This window comes from Astyanax mexicanus, chromosome 7 (genome assembly GCF_023375975.1).
Source record: "Astyanax mexicanus isolate ESR-SI-001 chromosome 7, AstMex3_surface, whole genome shotgun sequence".
Taxonomy (NCBI): domain Eukaryota; kingdom Metazoa; phylum Chordata; class Actinopteri; order Characiformes; family Acestrorhamphidae; genus Astyanax; species Astyanax mexicanus.
Genome location: NC_064414.1, coordinates 22,103,598 through 22,123,884, shown reverse-complemented (window position 1 = coordinate 22,123,884; position 20,287 = coordinate 22,103,598). Strand labels below are relative to the sequence as shown.

Genomic DNA, 20,287 nt, shown 5'->3' with positions numbered 1-20,287 from the left:
TTACAGTATGCTTTTTTGGCCATATGGTGGATTTCAAAGCAAGCATAGTAAGATGGTAAATTGATTGAATGCAGTTCAGTGGAAATGTTCAATAAAATACTGTTTGCATTCAAATTGAGGATCTGTTTCAAAACAATTCCTCTTATTAACCTTTAAAACTTGTTTAAATGGGACCAAAACCCATTCCAGTTTTCAGATGAGTGTATGCACAAAGTGGCACTAAGGTGGTATTTCCAGTTTGCTTCTCCACAAGTGACTGTAGAAAACATAGACGGATGTGGGTGTCCACGTCCATTCCCTTTCTGTTTTAGAACAATTAAGACAAAATGGTCTGCCATGTTGTCACATTTGCAATTACAGTCTTTGTAGTCCAATTGAGACCAATTGGTGTCTCAGATTGCCATCATTGAGTTTACAGTGCAGCATAAAAGGCCAAAAACAGAGCACATTTCCCCAATTTTAATTTTACACTACCGGAGCTATAAAATGCACACAAAATGTGTTTTAAATTGATATCATTGTTATTAAAATATTTTCTATAGAGATAAATATCGATATTGACTTTTGACTCGTCCAGCCCAAGTACAGTATATGGTTGAAATGTGTTGATATAGCATGCTGTGATTGTGTAGCAGCAGTATTTGTCTGTGCACACAGACAGCAAACCAGCAAACCCGTGCCTCACTGATGTGGAGGTCTTTAATTGTGGGCAAACCTGGAGTTCAGAACAGGTGTGCTATACAGCTGCAAGTATTACACCATTAATACATCGCTGTGTGAGTGTTAGTGTGCATGTGTGTGTGTGCCCATTAACGAAAAAAAAAAAAAAGAAGGAGGGGAAAAAAAAAAAAACCTCTCCCTTCCATTCTCCTGACAGAATAATTCTCTTGCTCTGACGGGGGGTTAAATCCCTGTGCATTAGCTGAGACAAATTAATGAAATAATACAACACTGAGTAAATCAGAAAATATGCTGTGCAAATGTGAAAGCCTCCCCCTGCTAGCTTTTCCCCCCAAAACGACCCGGCCAAGGGCGGAACAATGGCTGGCACTCAGTAGAGACAAAGCATTTCATCAGTGGGGTTAGATCAGACAAGGCCTGTCAGTAAGCCCACAAAAAGCCACGACAATAGTCTGCTAATCTCCTAATCCACCCAAATTATGCCCAACACCTTTCAATGATGATTGCACAGCTGGAGAGGAATTATAATCTCTTGATGAGTTTTGACCAGGGCTCACCAGACTTTTGTTCACATGTGGTGCAAAATGTAACTGTTTGGATAGTGTGGGTGAGTGCATGTGAATTAGTGAGGGGCCATGTTAGAAAATACCACATTCACACATTTCAGAGTCAGTCCAGTAATTAGGACACAATTTTCGCGTGGTGGCCAAATTTTCACACTGTAACTCCAAACACGAGTAAAAACCTACATTAAAACAAACAAACAAAAATATGCTTTGTTGTAAGCTAATATTAACGTGTTTTTATTTGTGTATTTTAATTTGTACTAAACCACATTTTAAAGATTTTTTTAGGGTGTTTTCACAGTAGGCACAGTTTGGTGGTTAGTGCTAGAGCATGGTTATATCCCCTCCCCACTTCCCCGCTGGCCTGCACTCACACTGCGTTTAAACAATCCGTGCCCAAGCACGCTTACATCATCATTCACTGCTCGGTGGGCTTTCAGGTGTTGTGCTGAATTCACCCCCCCCACCCCCCCCCCCGCCCTGCAAACCACCCTCTCTCGGGAGTGCAGCTTCTTGATAAAAGTGGAGATAATCCACATAAACTTACTTAGAAATGCTTTTCTTGTTGACGGTTCTGAATTTGACACAACACCGCCAAGTTTTATTACAGGAACAACATACCGCTATCGCCATCTTGTTACGTGCTCGGGGTCCAAGTGCACCTCGTCCAAGTGAACCGTATCTCTGGACCACCACATCATAAAGATGAAAAATATTTTAAACGCCTCAATATTGTAAGAGGAGAGCACAAATCACCTGATTTTTTGTTCACTTGACTTTTGTTTTTGGAAGTTTATGTACACCCTTTATAGACATAAACTTCATGACTGCATTAGACTTTTTAAAATTAAAGTTTATTTAAACAATTGTTTTCCTGCATCGTTGCTAGGTTACCTGTATGTGGTGAGAAGCTTTAGTTACAGTGCATTACCGGCTGATAATGGCACTCATAGAACGCCTTTCAACCAATCACATTGCAGGGTTGGAACTAAATGTGTATAATATACATTTTCAGATGCTTTAAGTTGCACCCGATGCTGATATAGTTGTGCAAACAAAAACGCAATGCTCGTATAGTCCTTTTTGTATCCTTTGGCACCTAACGGCAGATGTGAATGAGAGGGCAATGACAGCTAGCTGATGGACCTAGATCCTAGATGGCAGGCCATTCGTTGAAGCTAGGAATTAATCTAAAATATCCCCCCTTTCTAAGTATGTCAATTAGCAAAATATCTTCAACAAATCTATCGCCAGTAGGTACGCTACCCAAAAGTAGCCTCTAAAAGCCTTTTAAAGGGCAACGGGAAGCTTTTCTGCTAAGTTCCATTGTCTACACACCTGTAATAATTTACATATGTACATATCTGAAACATGACTGCATGCATAATGTTTCATCATTGGCATAAAAAGGCTCTTCTTCTTCAATGCTTAAAGCTTACCTGACTTTACTGAAAATGCCCCCCAGCATGTCTAACAGTAAACAGTATCTCACCAAGAGGTACACTACCCAAAAGTTCTCAGTCTAGCAGCTACTTTACTTCATTTTTGCAGAATTCTGTGCCTATATTCTATGAAACAGACACTCCATACAGATATTAGGCTCATCATTTCTGTTCAACAGCAAGTTGATGACCTTTTACCAACCTACTGTCAGAAAAAATGAGCCCTAGTCTTAATGACCTTCTGCGGTCTGTATGCAGTGTCTGTCTCACACGACACATCGCCTCAAAGAAACGGCAAACAGCAGAATCCACAGGCCACACAGGCCTATCATCCACACATCCCTCAAAGAGCAATCACAGAATCTTACACATCTTCATTTCACCCAAACAAACTGGGCAAAAAAGAGTGAAAATGTCTCAAGAATGAGAGATAGACAGAACAATGCCAGACAATGAGAAGCCACTTCAGTGGCGCAGCTGCAAGCTGCCGTGTGAACTAAGAGTGTAGACGCTGGACTTTAATTTGAGGCTATCAGATAGAAGCGCAAGGGGAATTAAAATGGTAACTTCAGAAGGCTGGAGGATACACTGCGCGGCGGGGAGACGATCATGATGCTCACCCGTTGGAGGAGGACCGACCCCTGATGAAAGGCAGCCATGTCACTGCAACCAGCGTTCTGATATGGTGATCAGAGGGAGCCGGAGGATAAAGCTGAGCATTCGTATCTCAGAAATGACATGCAGAGGAATGGCCTTTGCCATAATTGAAACCTACGTCTCGTAGCTTACATGTCTGCACTAACAATAACGGTGTGAGGGATGAAGCGTAGAGATGCGTGCGTAGCTTTACAGAACGTTTAAAAACACTGGATGTTTTATTTTTCTTTATTTAAATTGGCTAACTAAATATTATATTGGTAAATTAATGTATTGGCAAACATTAAACTCACCTGCAAGAGGTTGTTGGTATCAAGTATACCTTTATATTTATGAATGTAGTGATTACTACATTGCAGTATTAAAAAACTACTCATGTTGGCGCCAGACTCCACCCACCGCCTGGACCCCACTGTCTGTGTGCTTCCAAATATACAGCCCTGGAAAAAAAAACAAGAGCACATAAAAATGATGAGTTTCTTTGATTTTACCAAATTGAAAACATCTGGAATATAATCAGGAGGAAGATGGATGATCAGAAGCCACCAAACCAAGCTGAACTGCTTGAATTTTTGCACCAGGAGTAAAGGCATAAGGTTATCCAAAAGCAGCGTGTAAGACTGGTGAAGGAGAACATGCCAAGATGCATGAAAACTGTGATTAAAAAACAGGGTTTTTCCACAACAAATATTGATTTCTGAACTCTTGAAACTTTATGAATAGGAACTTGTTTTTTTCTTTGCATTATTTGAGGTCTGACAGCTCTGCATCTTTTTTGTTATTTCGGCCATTTCTCATTTTCTGCAAATAAATGCTTTAAATGAAAATATTTTTCTTTGGAATTTTGGAGAAATGTTGTCTGTAGTTTATGCTAGTTGAGCCTATTTTTTTTTCCAGAGCCTTATAATCCAGTGTGCCTTATTAGTGCGGAAAAAAAAAACGGTAATTAATGGAAATCAGCTGAGCTCTACATAATGTATAGTTTGTAGATGTTAGAAGAGTGTGCTTAAATCTAAGCTTGTATTTCTGCCTGCATAGGCACGACTTGGTTTGGATGATTATTATATGGTGGTATGGCCATCTTGTGTGTGTGTGTTTGTGTGTGTGTTTGTGTGTGTGTGTGTGAGTGTGTGTGTGAGTGTGTGTGTGAGTGTGTGTTGGCATGTTGTTGTGTTCATCCCCACAGGTGGACGGCGCTTGTCATGCTGCTGCCTGGTGTCTGGCTATTTCGAAGTGCACAATAGAGAGCTGAAATGCTTTCAGCGTGTGTGTGTGACCCTGGCCAGTTCCGTACCACCACCTCCATCTCCACTCCTGATTGGGCTGCTTTCAGGGCGTGAGATTGGGGAGAGCACAAGCGTTTTTCTTCTCGCGCCGTTTCCATACACTCCTTTCTCCAGGCAAAATGAGCGGCGGCGCTGGGAGAGACCCCGCACATTCTGCCGCGTGCCCCCGCTGGCCCTTCGGCTGGCCCCTTGAACCCGCACCCATTTGCCAACGCTGTAGTTCTATTCATAAGGCCATAATTGACCAGCATTGGCTAGCTGGTCTTGTGGCAGGGGGGCAATGAGGGTTTCAAGGCTTTTTTTTTTTAATTTTTTGGAGGGGAGGGGGGAGGACGATGGGTGTACGGTGCAACATGGAGTCACCTCTGTCAGTCTTACACATATACACAAACATATACATACACATATACACATACACACACACTACACTACACATGCACAATCCACATGGCTTTGTAGACAGGCTCCTATCTATGCATTGCTCATCCTCTTCTTCAAAATAAAACTCATGCACACATACATACACACACGCATGCTTATACACAAACACACACACATACACACACGCATGCCGTCTGGCGCTTTGGATTTTGCAGCTGTATTGTGCAACTTATCAGCCCGCCCTGCAAAAGGCAATAGAGTGATAACGCCGGGGCAAGCGGCTGCGTGTGTGGGTAGGTGCGCTCTCTCCCTCTCGCTGTATTTGTATCTATGCACATATAGAAAGAGCTGTCTGAGAGGAAGGAGCTGAGAGGGCTCAGACACCGTTTCCTTTGTTTAGACGATGTGCCTGCTGTGACTCTTATATAAGCTATGGAGTATTGATTTTAACCTCTTACAGCCCTGTTTTCATGCTCATAATATAATAATATAAGAGGAAAAAGCACAGCTTTAGGATATGTTATTGATGTTCTCCTGACTGTTGGAATGATGGGAACAGTGAACAGTGGCAGCCTTTTTAAAAGGGTAACTCTCTCAAAACGGTTGCATCTCTATACATTCTTGAGTTTCTGCTACAATATACATTATAGACACCACTTAAAAATTATGAGTTTCTTTGATTTTACCAAATTGAAAAACTCTGTAATATAATTAAGAGGAAGATGGATGATTACAACCATCAAATCAAGCTGAACCGCTTGAATATTTGCACCATAAGCAGCATAAAGTTATCCAAAAGCAGTGTGTAAGACTGGTGGAGGAGAACATGCCAAGATGCATGAAAACTGTGATTAAAAACCAGGGTTATTCCACCAAATATTGATTTCTGAACTCTTAAATCTTTATGAATATGAACTTGTTTTCTTTGCATTATTTGAGGTCTGAAAGCTCTGCATCTGGAATTTGGGAGAACTGTTGTCTGTAGTTTATAGAATAAAACAACAATGTTTATTTCGAATATACTCGAATATGTACCAATAAATAGCAAAATCAGAGAAACAGATTCAGATCCTGAAGTGCTCTTATTTTTTCCAGAGCTGTATAAACAATATTTATACATTTTATTAGTAGATTTGAGAGTGATCGCTATATTGGTCCCATTTAACACAAAATTCGAACATAATTTAAAGATCAACTTCCAGATTTACAAGTTACAAGTAAACATAGCTTAATAGCTTCATAAGTGTGACTTGAATGCAATGTGGCTTGAAATCAATTTTATGATTAATTTAACACTTTACCTCGATTTCAATAACTGAACAATTTATAATTTTAATGAATAACGCACTTATCATTCACGTTCTCCTCCATATTGCTTCCATGTCACAGACCAGATTTTTTTTAGGTGACAATATATGAGCATACACAGTGGAGAAAGTATTAACAGACTTTGTTAAAAAGCTTTTAGAATTCTAAAAAAAAATAAAAATAAAGAATTGACGACATTGCACCAGTTATTTTGATTATGCAAGACCACCTGCATTAGATTTTTCTATATGTCATTTTCACGTAATTATCACGTCCATGTTGCGGTTTTATCACATACCATCAATTTTTTTTTTGTTTTAACATCTAGTGAGTGTGTGACTTTAAATTTGGTCAATATGAAGAGTTGAAGGCTAATTAATTAAAAATTTTACCCTGTTTATCATTTTTGAATGATTAACTTGTGTAATGAATGACAAGTATTCAATATTTCTTCAGTAAAAAAATGCATGTGACTACACATGTGGTAGTGAGACAGTATGAGCAAGATTAATTCGGTTATTGGTTCTGATTTTACATTACATTACATTACATTACATTACATTTGGCAGATGCTTTTGTCCAAAGCGACTTACAATAATGAAGTACAAAAGTAATAGGAATTAAGATAAACCATTTTAGATAGGGCTCAAAGGAGGTCGAAGGGAAATAAAGGGATAGAGAAGTGAAGGAGGGGAAGAAGGAAATGGGGTTAGAAGTAGTTAGTGTGTTAGAGGTGTTAGGAGAGTAAGTGCTCTTTGAAGAGCTCTGATTTTGATGGTTTTTGATAATTGTGCTATCCTAGTACAAAGTTTCAAACTAAGCTACTGTCACCCCCCCTTACAGACTCTCTCTCTCTCTTTGTGAATAAATTGTGCCTTAAATATACAACCAATAGTTTTTAATAGTAAACGTCTAATATGGTTTGTAGTTTTTATGGAAAAAAAATAACAGATTATCAAAAATAAAATGTATCTTAATTCAAAAACGATCCATATTTCTTTCAGAAGTATTTATACATATCAAAAGTTACTGAAATGCTCCTTAACAGTTTATTTATCTTATATCCACAACTATTTTCTAAGCATTCCCACAAATATTGGATCAGTCTGTTTGATTTTTTTTTACTAATGCTAATAATATACTTGTGTTGTCTCTCTTTATAAACTTGAGTCGAGACAGTAGGGTACACTGTGGAGCCCTCTGGACCCTCCCTGTGAGTGTAATGTCTGTGAGGGCAGTACGAGGTGAAGCTCAGGACCCTGTGCTGCCCCTTACTCTTCTCACTGTGCCCTCGCGCCCTCGCACCCCTGCGGCCTGTCGCGCACTCCGACTCCCTCCTTTTCCTGGACCTACTGCCTTCATTACACTGCTAATGATGTGTTTACAATCCCTGTGTGTTATTAAAGGTTAACCTCAGAGCACTAATGACTGGGGCTCGCTTACACACACACACACACACACACACACACACACACACACACACACACACACACATACACACATACACACACACACCAGAGAAACCACTACCACCACAGTGGAAACGCAAGGCCAGAAAACAGTGATGTTTGCAAATTGGGTCATTTCCAAAACCCCAATATGTCATGTTATATTGTGAGTGCTTTGTTTTAATTTATGGGCCGTTCCATCAAAGGGGCACCATAAGCTGTCTTCAACTCTGAATCTAATAACGCATGTGTTTAACTATTCAAAACATGTGCTAGTCAATCTCAGGCAGCTTTACTTATTTTTATTTTTTATTTTTTTTTACTTAATGTTTCTAAGCCAAGGATGGTTACATTTTTCTCAGTCCTGTTACCAAAACTCATGTGACATTTAAAAAGCATGTTTAAAAGCAAGTCCACAAATTCCTTTGATTTTCTCTGAAGAAAGTCTTTATTTTAAAGAAATGGTTGACTGCATGTTCAGATAATTTATATTCATGACAAACAAAATCACAATATATGCAAGTTTTTTTCTAAAAGATGCAAAACCCAAATCTGAAATTGATCAAATTTCTTATCATGAAATGTATTAAACAAATGGATAAATGATGAAACAAACATAATTGGAAAAAAGTGGTTTACATAAACTAATATTCACATTAATATATCAATAAACCAGGAGACTCAACTCACTCTTGTTACTGGCACGCAGTCCTGTTACTCTTTATGTTATGAATAACATGACTAAAAGTACCAGAACTGAGATTTTTAACCTATAATTGGCAAAAACATGAAAAATGGATACATGGCGGATATTATTTTTAATTAATTTCCAATTATAAAAAAAATAAACTAAACAAATAATTATTCGTACTAGTGTAGATAAATACTTCAACAAAAATCTATCAATCATTACCTAGTTTTAAATTTAAAGCCAAGTCGGAGTTTAAGTACTTTACTTACTTTGTGTTCTTTATGCAGTAGTTTGTTGTATCAAATATGACACAAAGTCACAGATACAGTGGTATTATTATTATTATTATTTATATTTTTGTTCTTGTTAAACCTTCCACTTAGAATTTTCTATCAGTTATTTGCAGTGTTGGGAGTAACGGCGTTGAAATTAACGGCGTTACTAAGGCCGTTACTTTTTTTTAGTAACGAGTAATCTAACTAATTACTCTGACTGTAACTATAACGCCGTTACCATTTCTGACACCCCATTACTGCACGTTACTTTAGCCGCTCTATGAATTTTTTTTATTTTTTTTTTTATTATTTTTTTTTTAAACTTTGCTTTTCCCTGTTTAACCCCTCCTCTTTCCGGTGAACTTGAGCTTCTGGCCGCTGTGCCTGTGGTTTGGCGTGGTGAAGTGACGCACAATTGTGACTATTTGCGTGCTCTAATCAATTCAGTGATTGCCAGGCCAAGTCCCGATTTAACGACGTTAAGCTCTTTTTAGCTGCTCCGGTTTTTTGGGGTGCTGCTGCTTTCTCTTTTGGTAAAGCTGTTTGATCCAGCTGTTAAACTGTTATATTCACACCATTTTAACGGTCATTAGATTGTTGTTTTTGTCCATTATTTTGTTTTGTTTATATATACATATTTCCTTTGAGTGTGGTTTGGTTTGTTTAATTTCATCCCCAGATGTGTTTTTCTGTTTTTATTTCTGTTTTAGTAGCTTTTTTTTTTTTTTTTTTTTTTAATTCGTTTGATTATATTTTTATCAACATTTGGGTTTATTTTCGTTTATTAATTTTCTTATAATAATAGTAATTACGTAATTGATTTTCTGTTCTTTTTTTTACGGGCAAATAACAAAAGTAACGCGATAGTTACTTTTACTGGTAACTAGTTACTTTTATAGTGAAGTAAGTCCGTTAGTAACTCGGTTACTTTTTTGGAGAAGTAACGAGTAGCTATAACTAATTACTTTTTCAAAGTAACATGCCCAACACTGGTTATTTGATGATTTTGTCTTTATAAGATGTTATTTAGTAGAAAAGGTGTGCATTTATTCATCATTAAAGTAATAGAGTAGAGTAATGCTGCTTAGTGTTATGTGATGATCTGTGGCATGGACATTTAGTGTCACAGTCAGTGTCTCTGTGAGGAAGGAGTATCAGCTGCAGCGTCCTGTACTGAGTGTTGCTCTCCACTGCTTTGCTACGTGTGTACATTCGTGAGTGAGCAAATGACCCTTCGCAGATGCATGTGCCTGTGTGTGTGTGTAGGGGTGTGTGTGTGTGTGCTTGCATGCGCATGTCACTTTGTAAGGCCTGAGTGAACCCTGACTGCCTGTGCACTCAGAGTGTGAGTGAGAGTGAGTGTGTGTAAGAGAGTAAGAGAGGAAGATCCAGCTCATGTTGATGGACATGTCTCACTTTCCCCTGTAAGCCCCAGTAGACCGCATCTCAGTGCTATCTCACTCTGTATAAAAGGCTTTCAACCATGACTGCTGTGAAACCTGCTCACACACACGAGCGGTGCGCTAGATGGATGAGCCATCAACCAGAGAGCGGGAGCAGCGTGAGACTGAGAGGCAGATCAACTAAAAAGATGGAAGTTACTGTAACCTCTCTTGATACATGAGATGTGTTCTTTTTTTTCCTCGTTTTCTTTTTCTGGAAGTGAGCAGCTTATCTTCCTTTGGGGGCTCTTTTTAACCCTTATGTCACTTATTCTTCTGTCTCTTTTTCAATGCGTTTTCTTTATTTTAATGACTATTTACATTGTAGATTCTCACTGAAGGCATCAAAACTATGGATGAACACATGTGGAGTTTTATGTACTTAACAAAAAAAAGGTGAAATAACCAAAAACAAAAAATCTATATATTTTAGTTTCTTCAAAATAGCCACCCTTTGCTCTGATTACTGCTTTGCACACTTTTGGCATCATTCTCTCAATGAGCTTCAACAAGAGGTGGTCACCTGAAATGGTTTTCCAACAGTCTTGAAGGAGTTCCCAGAGGTGTTTATTAGCACTTGTTGGCCCCTTTGCCTTGACTCTGTGGTCCAGCTCACCCCAAACCATCTCGACTGGGTTCAGGTCCGGAGACTGTGGAGACTAGGTCATTTTTTGTTAAATACATAAAACTCCACATGTGTTCATTCATAGTTTTGATGCCTTCAGTGAGAATCTACAATGTAAATAGTCATGAAAATAAAGAAAACGCATTGAATAACATGAACTTGAGGTCTAAAGGCTCTGCATCTTTTTTTTGTTGTTGTTATTGCAGACATTTCTCTTTTTCTGCAAATAAATGCTCTAAATGACAATATTTTTATTTGGAATTCGGGAGAAATGTTGTTCATAGTTTATAGAATAAAACAGCAATGTTCATTTTACTCAAACATGTACCTATAAACAGCAAAATCAGAGAAACTGATTCAGAAACTGAAGCGGTCTCTTATTTTTTTTTTCAGATCTGTATAAACATTTGAGTCGTAAGCACATACAACAAAAAATCATGCAGCAGAGTGTTTGAATGGCAATGCATGAGGGGAAAAGTTGAGTTTAACCTACAGGTGGGTAAGAGGCTTTGCATGTTGTGTTTGGTTCAGCGACATATGCTGAAGGGAATTAGTGTGCAGATTTAAGCAAGGCAGATTTGGTGTAGCCGAGGCAGGTGATCTTAAACTGCCGTACACACACTGCTCTTGATCACGGGCTATAGGAGCCATACCGTTGCAGAAATAGGATTAGCCCGTGTTGGGTACGCTGCGTAAAGTTCAGTCTCACAAGTGACCTGGTCGCTGATCTCAGGTTCACTGAAAGTTCAGTGTGTGTGTGAGAGAGAGAAAGTGAGAGTATGTGTAAGTGTGTGTGTGTGTGTAAAAGTCATTGGACTTTTTAAGTCACTTGCTTGCATGTTTAGCTTATTGTGGCTGCGATTAGGCTTTAGGCTCATATAAGCTCTGTTCTAGGATCAGCTTGCTTGCATCACTGCTCTGTAAGCAGAGTGCACCTGCACTACACACAAAAGTATGCCGCAGTTTTTTATTTTTTATTTTTTTTAATAGACTTTTCCATATTTTCCACGTTAGATTACTGTGAATCTAACCTTAAATAAAACTTAATGGAATTTTGAGACATTCCATTTCTAAAGGGCATTTAAAATTCATTGATCCAGAGTGTCACGTGTACCAGAAATATGTCATACAAGACAGTACAATCCACAGTCAACAGCGCAGAGGGTGATAATGATCATGACCAGTATTGTGTGGCTAGAGCTGGTCAAATTATCAATATTTTATTGGATCGTGATAAAAAAAAAAGCCTGTTGTCGATATGATTAGAAAATGTAAGAATATTGATGATGATATATTCAGCGGCTGAATTCCTTTGCATAAACTTTGTGCACTTGTGCATTGGACCCATTATTCACCTTCTGGCCACATCTGATGGAACCTACACTTCCCATTAAAAAAATATATAAAATAGGATCATTATACTACTCCTACAGGGAAGCTACTAAACTATAAGCTAATATAAAGTTCTAAATTAAATGTCTTGACCCAGGTCATGATTAACCCTGACAATATATATATATATATATATATATATATATATATATATATATATATATATATATATATATATATATATATATATATATATGTATGTATATATATATATATATATATATATACATACATATATGTATATATATATATATATATATATATATATGTATATATATATATATATATATATATATATATATTTTTTTTTTTCTTCTTCAAAATATATGTTTTCAATATTTACAATGTAATGGTCTGCCATCTCATCTACAAGCTTATTTTTGATTGCACTCCCAAAAGGAGAATATAATATAAATATAAATAAAGGTAAACCTAGTTTTGAATCATTTTTTTTGTCATCTGTACCTTTATTTATATAGGAAAACTATTAAAATCAGATTTATTTTTATCAGATTTTTTTTTATTGTTTATTAATCTAATTGTAGATTAATATTGAAGACATCGGAACTATGAAGGAATGCATATACCAATTATAAAGTAAACAAAAAAGTCTTAAACAAGCCAAATTAGGTTTTATTTATAGATTATTTTATAGCACCTTTTGATTTAGTGCCAACTTTGCCTACTTTTGGCATTATTCTCTCAATGAGCTTCATGAGGTTGAACCTGGAATGGTTCTCCATGGTTCTGTCTTAAATGAGTTCTAGAGGTGCTGAGCTCTTGTTAACTGCTTTTCCTTCACTCTGCTCTGCTCTAACTCGTCCCAAACCATCTGGAATGGGTTTTTATGTCAGGTGTTTTTGAAGGCCTAACTTTAATTTTAATCTGCAGAGCTGTAAATAATACAAATAAAGTACAAATAATAATGAGAATGTGTGTCTAAACATTTGACCATGTAGATCAACTACTGCAATCGCTTTCTTTAACTTAATTTTGGAAAATATCCTTTTTTTTTTTTTTTTTTTTTTTGCGAGTTTTATTTCTTTTTATACAATGCCCTTTATTTATCATATGACTTTAGTTTCATGTTGGTTATTAAATAATTTTTAATGACCACCAATTGAACAAGAACGTCCAGTTAATCTACAGTGTTCACAGAGCCACAGAGCAGCATCAGTTATCTAACAGACTTCCATAGCAAACACATGGAACACTGACCAGAGTGGCCGTTGGCACTGGGGAAGGAGTGAGTGTGTGTGTGTGTATGAGTGTGTGTGAGTGGGAGAGGAGGTGAGGATGAAGAGAGAGCAACAAGGAGCACCTGACTGACACACTGAGAGGGAAGAGGAATACTCGATGACAGAGGGAGAGAGAGGGTGAGTGAGGGAGAGAGAAAGGTCAGACAGGCGTGTGTTTGAGGAGGGATAATGGACAGAGTGCGACTGCGTGAGTGTGTGTGAGTGCATACACACGTGAAGAGAGGCAGATATTGTGAGAGACTGGACGAAAGTGGCATATGTGCGAGAATGTGTGCATCTGTGTGTGTGTGTGTGTGTGTGTGTGTGTGTAAAAGAGAGGGAAAGAGAGAGAGAGAAGACAGAGAAGAGTGTATTTGAGCAGGATGATAATAAAGGCAGTCTGTGTCCAGGTGTCACGGCGAAAGACAGATCTTCTGTCTGAGGAAGAGTGTGTTCGGTGTGTAAAGCGGTGTGAAGCGGCACTCTCTTTCCCTGACCCCTCACCTCCGCACCCGCGCCTGACTGACACACGCGTTGTGGTAATGAGGGGAAATCGGGCCAAATTAAGCCCAATTAAACACCCATTTACTCCCGGCCCGTTCTTTTTTTGGGCCTGTGAATATTCAGGCACGTCAGATGGAGGATTAACCGATCCTGAAGTAATGGCAGCAGAAATTGCTTTTCGCACAGGAACAATTCACTAAAAAAAGACACTGTTCAGGAAGATGCTCTGTTAGGCAAAAGTAGCCATCTTTGCAATGTGTGTGTGTGTAGGTGTCTGCATGGGTGATGTCCTGAACTGTCACTTGACTGTAAAGTTGTTTTCAGATTAGGGACTAAAAGATAAACAGCTGCAATATCGTCCATGAGTTTAACCTCCTATTGCTTTAAAGGAGAACTCCGGTGTAGTAAAACATGATAAAAAGTACTTACCTTTGATGACTAGCACACCTTTGTTGTCCCACAGCATTCTGAGATCCAGAATTTTTAACAGTTCAGTCCAAACACTCTTCAGACTAGGCTTTCTTTATCCACCGTTATCCAGCTCAAAGTAGCTCCACCCTGACATTTAAAACGAGGCATTAATAACTTAAAAAAAAAAGCACAAGATGCTTTTTAAAAACACTAACATCCTGTAACGCTAGCTTTAGCTCCGAGCGCTGCCATAATGTCATAGGCATATATATATATATATATATATATATATATATATATATATATATATATATATATATATATATATAATGTCTATGACATTATGGCAGCGCTCAGAGCTAAACATAGACTCCTGTGTATATATATGTCTATGTAAATTGAGCTTTATGGACATTTATTTTCCTATTTAGCTGACTAAAATGCACAAAAAAAACAACAAAAAGAAAACATTTTGAACTTTATGGACTTTTATTTTCCTGTTTTGCTGACTAAAATTCATACAAACAATAAATAAAAAAAGAAAACATTTTGAGCTTTATGGACTTTTATTTTCCTATTTTGCTGTCTAAAATGCACACAAATAATCAATAAAAAATAAAAAGAGCTTAATGGACTTTTATTTTCCTATTTCAAAATCAATAAAACCCAATAATAAGACAATAAACAACCTTTATCATACTTCTAATTAACAAGAAGTAAACTTTAAGTTATTGTAAAAATCTTATCATTTAACAATTGGGGATGAGCCCTGAATAGTGGAAGTAGCAGCCAGCTTGGAAAGTCACGTTTTATTTTACTTGGGCATAATAAATAAACTTAAATCACACTTGAGACAGGGGTGGTTGTGGCAATAGTTCTAAGGTCTGAAGAGACTCAAGTCAGATCATGCAGTAGAGAAGATGTTTGGTTTACAACTGTAAAACTGTGATACTGTTCTGTCCTTCACTGCATGTGATAAATCACACATAATTCATAATCTGATTAAAAACTGATTGACATCCATTACAAGATGTTTATGTACAAAATATTAAAAAGTATTTCATTCTCGTCTCGTAAACCCAGTACCGCGTGTCGTCCCAACCCAAGAAGTGAGGATTGAGCTGAATTTATTGACTGTACTACAGTCTGAACATAGCGGAGGCTGTTGAAGTCTGCCGTTATTGTGCAGGATGATGTCATTTATAGTATGGAATTGGGAAGTCATGACCTGTTGTAGAACATTGTGTCCGCCAAGACAGACATATCCTTCCACCCTGTCCATCCGCCTCCTGAAGCTGCTGTGTCTGAGCGTTCATGTTTGTTTTTGTACATTTTAGGGACAAAAATGGAAAGCTACAGAAAAACAGGGCTAGCACGAAGAACGACAGAAACGAGAAACGAATAGACAAAATTCTTGTCTATTCAGAGTTTCCTCTTGAGATCTAGGACACAGCCTTTTGCACACACTCACAACTCTTTTATAACAGAAAAAAACACATTAAAAATATAACTTATCACTGTGTTCTATGTAGACCCTACCCACTAAACATTAGACGTCTTATGGACGTGAAGATCATGTCTATATTGCGTCGGTCGGTCCAAGACCAATTCTGTACGTCTACACGACGTGCAAACTAGGTCCGCTATTTGGACGTCTAACTATGACCCCACTTGGACGTCAATATGCAGTTAAACATTTGAACGTCGGACTAGGTCACTTTTTTGGACGTCATGGGGACGTCTAATACAGGTGCAGGAAATTAACATTATTTAAGAATATATTTATTTTTAAATGTATGTCAAAATTGTTGTTATCAATATTGTTAATCACTATGAATATAGATTATTTATGATTAAGCATCATTTATTTCTAATTATTTATTTGAGTATTACATTTTTTTATCTATTTAATTAATTAACGAATGTAGGTATTTATTTACGTATGTTTTTATTTTTATTTGGAAATGCAATTTATGTGGAAAATTGTTAAGTTGATTTCAACCAGTCAACGCCACTCTGATTTGCTGAGACCGCACTTCATCATAAACTCCACTCTGATATGCCGAGGCAAAACACGCTAAACATTTTTTGGCTGCTGCAGTAGCTCAGCTCAGCTCAGCTCATTCAGTTCAGCTCGCTCAGCTCAGCTCCGCTCCGGACCGGACTCAGCTGCCAAGCTATAAGGTAAGACGATATGTATAAGTTAATGTATTTGTAGTGTTAGTTGTTTTAGCTCTGTGGTCTTAAATCATCTGAACCTGCTGGCGTTGCCTCTCTTCCCAGGCAGTTAGCTAACTAGCTAGCTAGCTAACGATAGCTAAACAGTGGCCATAGTTAAAATGGAATTGGAATTACTTTTGAGAACGACCGTAATGCAAATAATATTTACTGTAACCGAAGCTTTAACGTAGAAGCATTGTCCGGTCATTAAGTCAATGCACTAACCAGAGCTAGGCTGATAAGCCAATCTAAGCTAAATCAAAGAACCGTCTTTGGCTAAATTCGCTAAGCTAGCGTTAAGTTATATAAGTTTGTGGCACCCACAATTAACCTAGGCAACTGGGGGCAATATCAAGTGCATTTTGAATAGCCCGAAGAAGTAAGTTTATGTTTATATTACATAAATAAGGCAATTTAAAATAGTTTGTTGTGGGAAAACATTTATTAAAATAGCTTAATATGATGTGTGAGAATTAAAACGGCACGATAATTCTCGTCAGGTGTTAAATGTGTATTCCCGCCGTTAGCTTAGCGTTAGCTAAGCCATAGTGTGAAGAAGTAAGTTTATGTGAATATTACATAAATAAGGCAATTTAAAATAGTTTGTTGTGGGAAAACATTTATTAAAATAGCTTAATATGATGTGTGAGAATTAAAACAGCACGATAATTCTGGTCAGGTGTTAAATGTGTATTCCTGCCTTTAGCTTAGCGTTAGCTTAGCGTTAGCTAAGCCATAGCATGAAGAAGTAAGTTTATGTTAATATTACATAAATAAGGCAATTTAAAATAGTTTGTTGTGGGAAAAAAAATTATTAAAATAGCTTAATATGATGTGTGAGAATTAAAACGGCACGATAATTCTCGTCAGGTGTTAAATGTGTATTCCCGCCTTTAGCTTAGCGTTAGCTTAGCGTTAGCTAAGCCATAGCATGAAGAAGTAAGTTTATGTGAATATTACATAAATAAGGCAATTTAAAATAGTTTGTTGTGGGACAAAAATAAATGGCCATCTTCAACATTTTCTGAGATTTCTAATTTGTCTTTTTCTACTTGTGCAGATGGAGTCATGAAATGTGACGGGACAGCCACCGAGGACTTCATACTTCGGAGCATCTCAAACATGCACCACAAAGACGTGGAGGACACACCGCTGTCTCTCAGGACCTAGAATCTTAATGAAAGTATAATGATGTTAAGGGAAGGTGTAATGGAAAGGTGTAATGTAAAGTTGTAATGGTGTTAAGGGAAGGTGTAGTGGAAAGGTGTGATAGTGTTGAGGGAAGGTGTAATGTTAAAGGTGTAATAGTGTTGAGGGAAGGTGTAATAGTGTTGAGGGAAGGGGTAATGTTAAAGGTGTAATAGTGTTGAGGGAAGGGGTAATGTTAAAGGTGTAATAGTGTTGAGGGAAGGTGTAATGTTAAAGGTGTAATAGTGTTAAGGGAAGGTGTAATGCAGGGGTCTCAAACTAATTTTTGCCGAGGGCCACATTGACATATTGGCTGTCCTCTGAGGGCCAGATGTAACTTATAAATATAAGAAAATGTAACCAGATGTAATATAAAATGAATGTAATTACTCCTTAATGTTAAATAACTCTCAATATACTATTTATTCAATCAAATATTACAGTTGCATGGAAAAATGTTTGCTTGTTGCTCTATTAACATAAATCCTTTTAATTTGTCATGTTATGAAATCCAAAAACTCCATCAATCAAGAACCAAACTATTCAAGTGAATAGAAATTACATCAAGTACAAGTTATATTAACTTTGATCAAAACGTTTGATACTGAAATAAGGCTTAATAAATATTAAATCAAAAATTGTGAGCTGTGACAGATTTAGCATTTCCTCAGATTTAGCAGTTCCTCATCCAACCACTAGTCGGAGCTGCAGCACCACAAGCCCGCAGTCTTTGCTTAGTCAGAGCTACAGCCCAGCCACGGGCTACAGGACTCAGCTGAGCCAGTCTGGAGCGTTTTGAAATTTTTTAAGTTCTTCTGTGTATGAAATAAAATAACCCCACTAACCGGATAATACAGCTCTCTACAGTTCATCTTTCAGCCCAAGCAGCTAACAGCAGCAGTTTAGAGCAGCGTTACGGAGTCACTGCTCGGATTACATTATAAACAGGTCAGTTAGCGCGCTGCTAACCTCAGGATGTTTATAACTGCGGAGTTTATAGGACACACCGCGGCTGCAAGGTTAGACTGTTGAAGGCTACTGGAGACTATTAAAGCAGGCAACGCAGCGTAAGCAAAAAAAAAACAAAAACCACACACACACACCAAAATACAAGTTAAGATAAAGTATGAAAACGAACATAATAAAGCATAAATAATTAAATTGAATTGCGGGCCAGATGTATGTTTATTTTGTTAACCCGTGAGGGGCCGTATGAAACCGCGTGGGCCGGTACTTTGAGACCCCTGGTGTAATGTTAAAGGTGTAATAGTGTTAAGGGAAGGTATAATATTGTTAAGGGAAGGTGTAATGTAAAGCTGTAATAGTTTTAAGGGAAGGTAAATGTTTAGTGAAATTGTTATGGTGTGAATCTAAGGTGTATGTTATGTTGATGTAAAATAAAGGCATTAACCCCAAATGAGATTTACTCATTATGTTTATTATTATATTAATGTTTCCCCAAACAGAAAGGGTCAATTAAAAATCAACAGTGGTAAGATGGGGGTAATTAATTTATCCCTTGCTTTTACTGGTTCTTTGCAGGTTGACATGTTTTGGAAAAAGTGAGAGGGTTGAAATGCAATTTATTTGTAAAGCATATTGTGTATAACTAACGTGCATAACTAGTTCCAGAAGGTTGTGAACCTGTTCCAGTAATTGTTTGGCTTAGCTTTGTATGCGTTTCCAGTTAACTGCTGAAGCTGGAACAATGGAACAGTTGCCACCGTCTGAAATGGCACTACAGTTATGCAGGGAGCCTCAAAGTAGTTGGTCTATAAAAACGTATACACGTAAATTTCACGTAGAAAAGACGTCCACAACGACTTAATTTAAACTAGAATTAGCCCTTATCCGGAGGTCTGGGGGACGTCAATACTGGACGTGCAGAAGACGTCAGAAAAAAGACGTCGTCTGGCGTCACAGTCTGCACCTTCAGGAGACCAAAATTGGACGTGCAAAAATGACCTAGAAAAGACGTCGTTTCAACGTCTCTTTGTTTAGTGGGTACATTTGTCAGAAATCTCGTCGTGCAAATGTTTTTTTTTTATAGCAGCTAATTGTCCTTCCGCTCTAGTAGACCTCCAGTTCTGAGATATTCTAAAGTTGTCTTGTTTAAGGTCTATTCACAAATTCTGTACGGTAAGAGGACTGTTCGGGTCATTCACAAAGCTTCAGTTTTTGTAACTTTAAATAGTCAAGTGGATTATGAATGGAGTTTGAAGTATGTTTTGGATAATTATCCTATTTTAAAACAATCCAGTTCTTAGCTTCAGCATTTTAACATAGAGTTTCAGATTTGCTTCTAGGATTTGGTGTATTTTGTTGAATACATTTTTTGCTCCATTTGTGCAGTATTGCTACTTCCACTAGTTACAACACAAACCCAAAGCATGAGAGATTCTCCCAATGCTTTACATTATACCATAATACCGTAATTTACGGACTATAAGGTGCACCATCAATGAACATCTATTTTCTGGTATATTTACATACATAAGGTGCACTGGATTATAAGGCACATTTTAAGCGACA

At 37.5% G+C, this 20,287-nt stretch overlaps 1 protein-coding gene and 1 long non-coding RNA gene across 2 annotated transcripts in view; both read left to right on the top strand.

Moving 5' to 3' along the window:
• camkmt (calmodulin-lysine N-methyltransferase) overlaps window positions 1-20,287 on the top strand; it is a 203,728-nt gene that overhangs the window by 62,279 nt on the left and 121,162 nt on the right. The gene's annotated exons all lie outside the window — the stretch shown is intronic.
• Window positions 15,879-19,199, top strand: LOC125802917 (uncharacterized). Its single transcript, XR_007439953.1, has 3 exons — window positions 15,879-16,531; window positions 17,628-18,013; window positions 19,038-19,199. It is a non-coding gene; the product is annotated as an uncharacterized LOC125802917 (long non-coding RNA).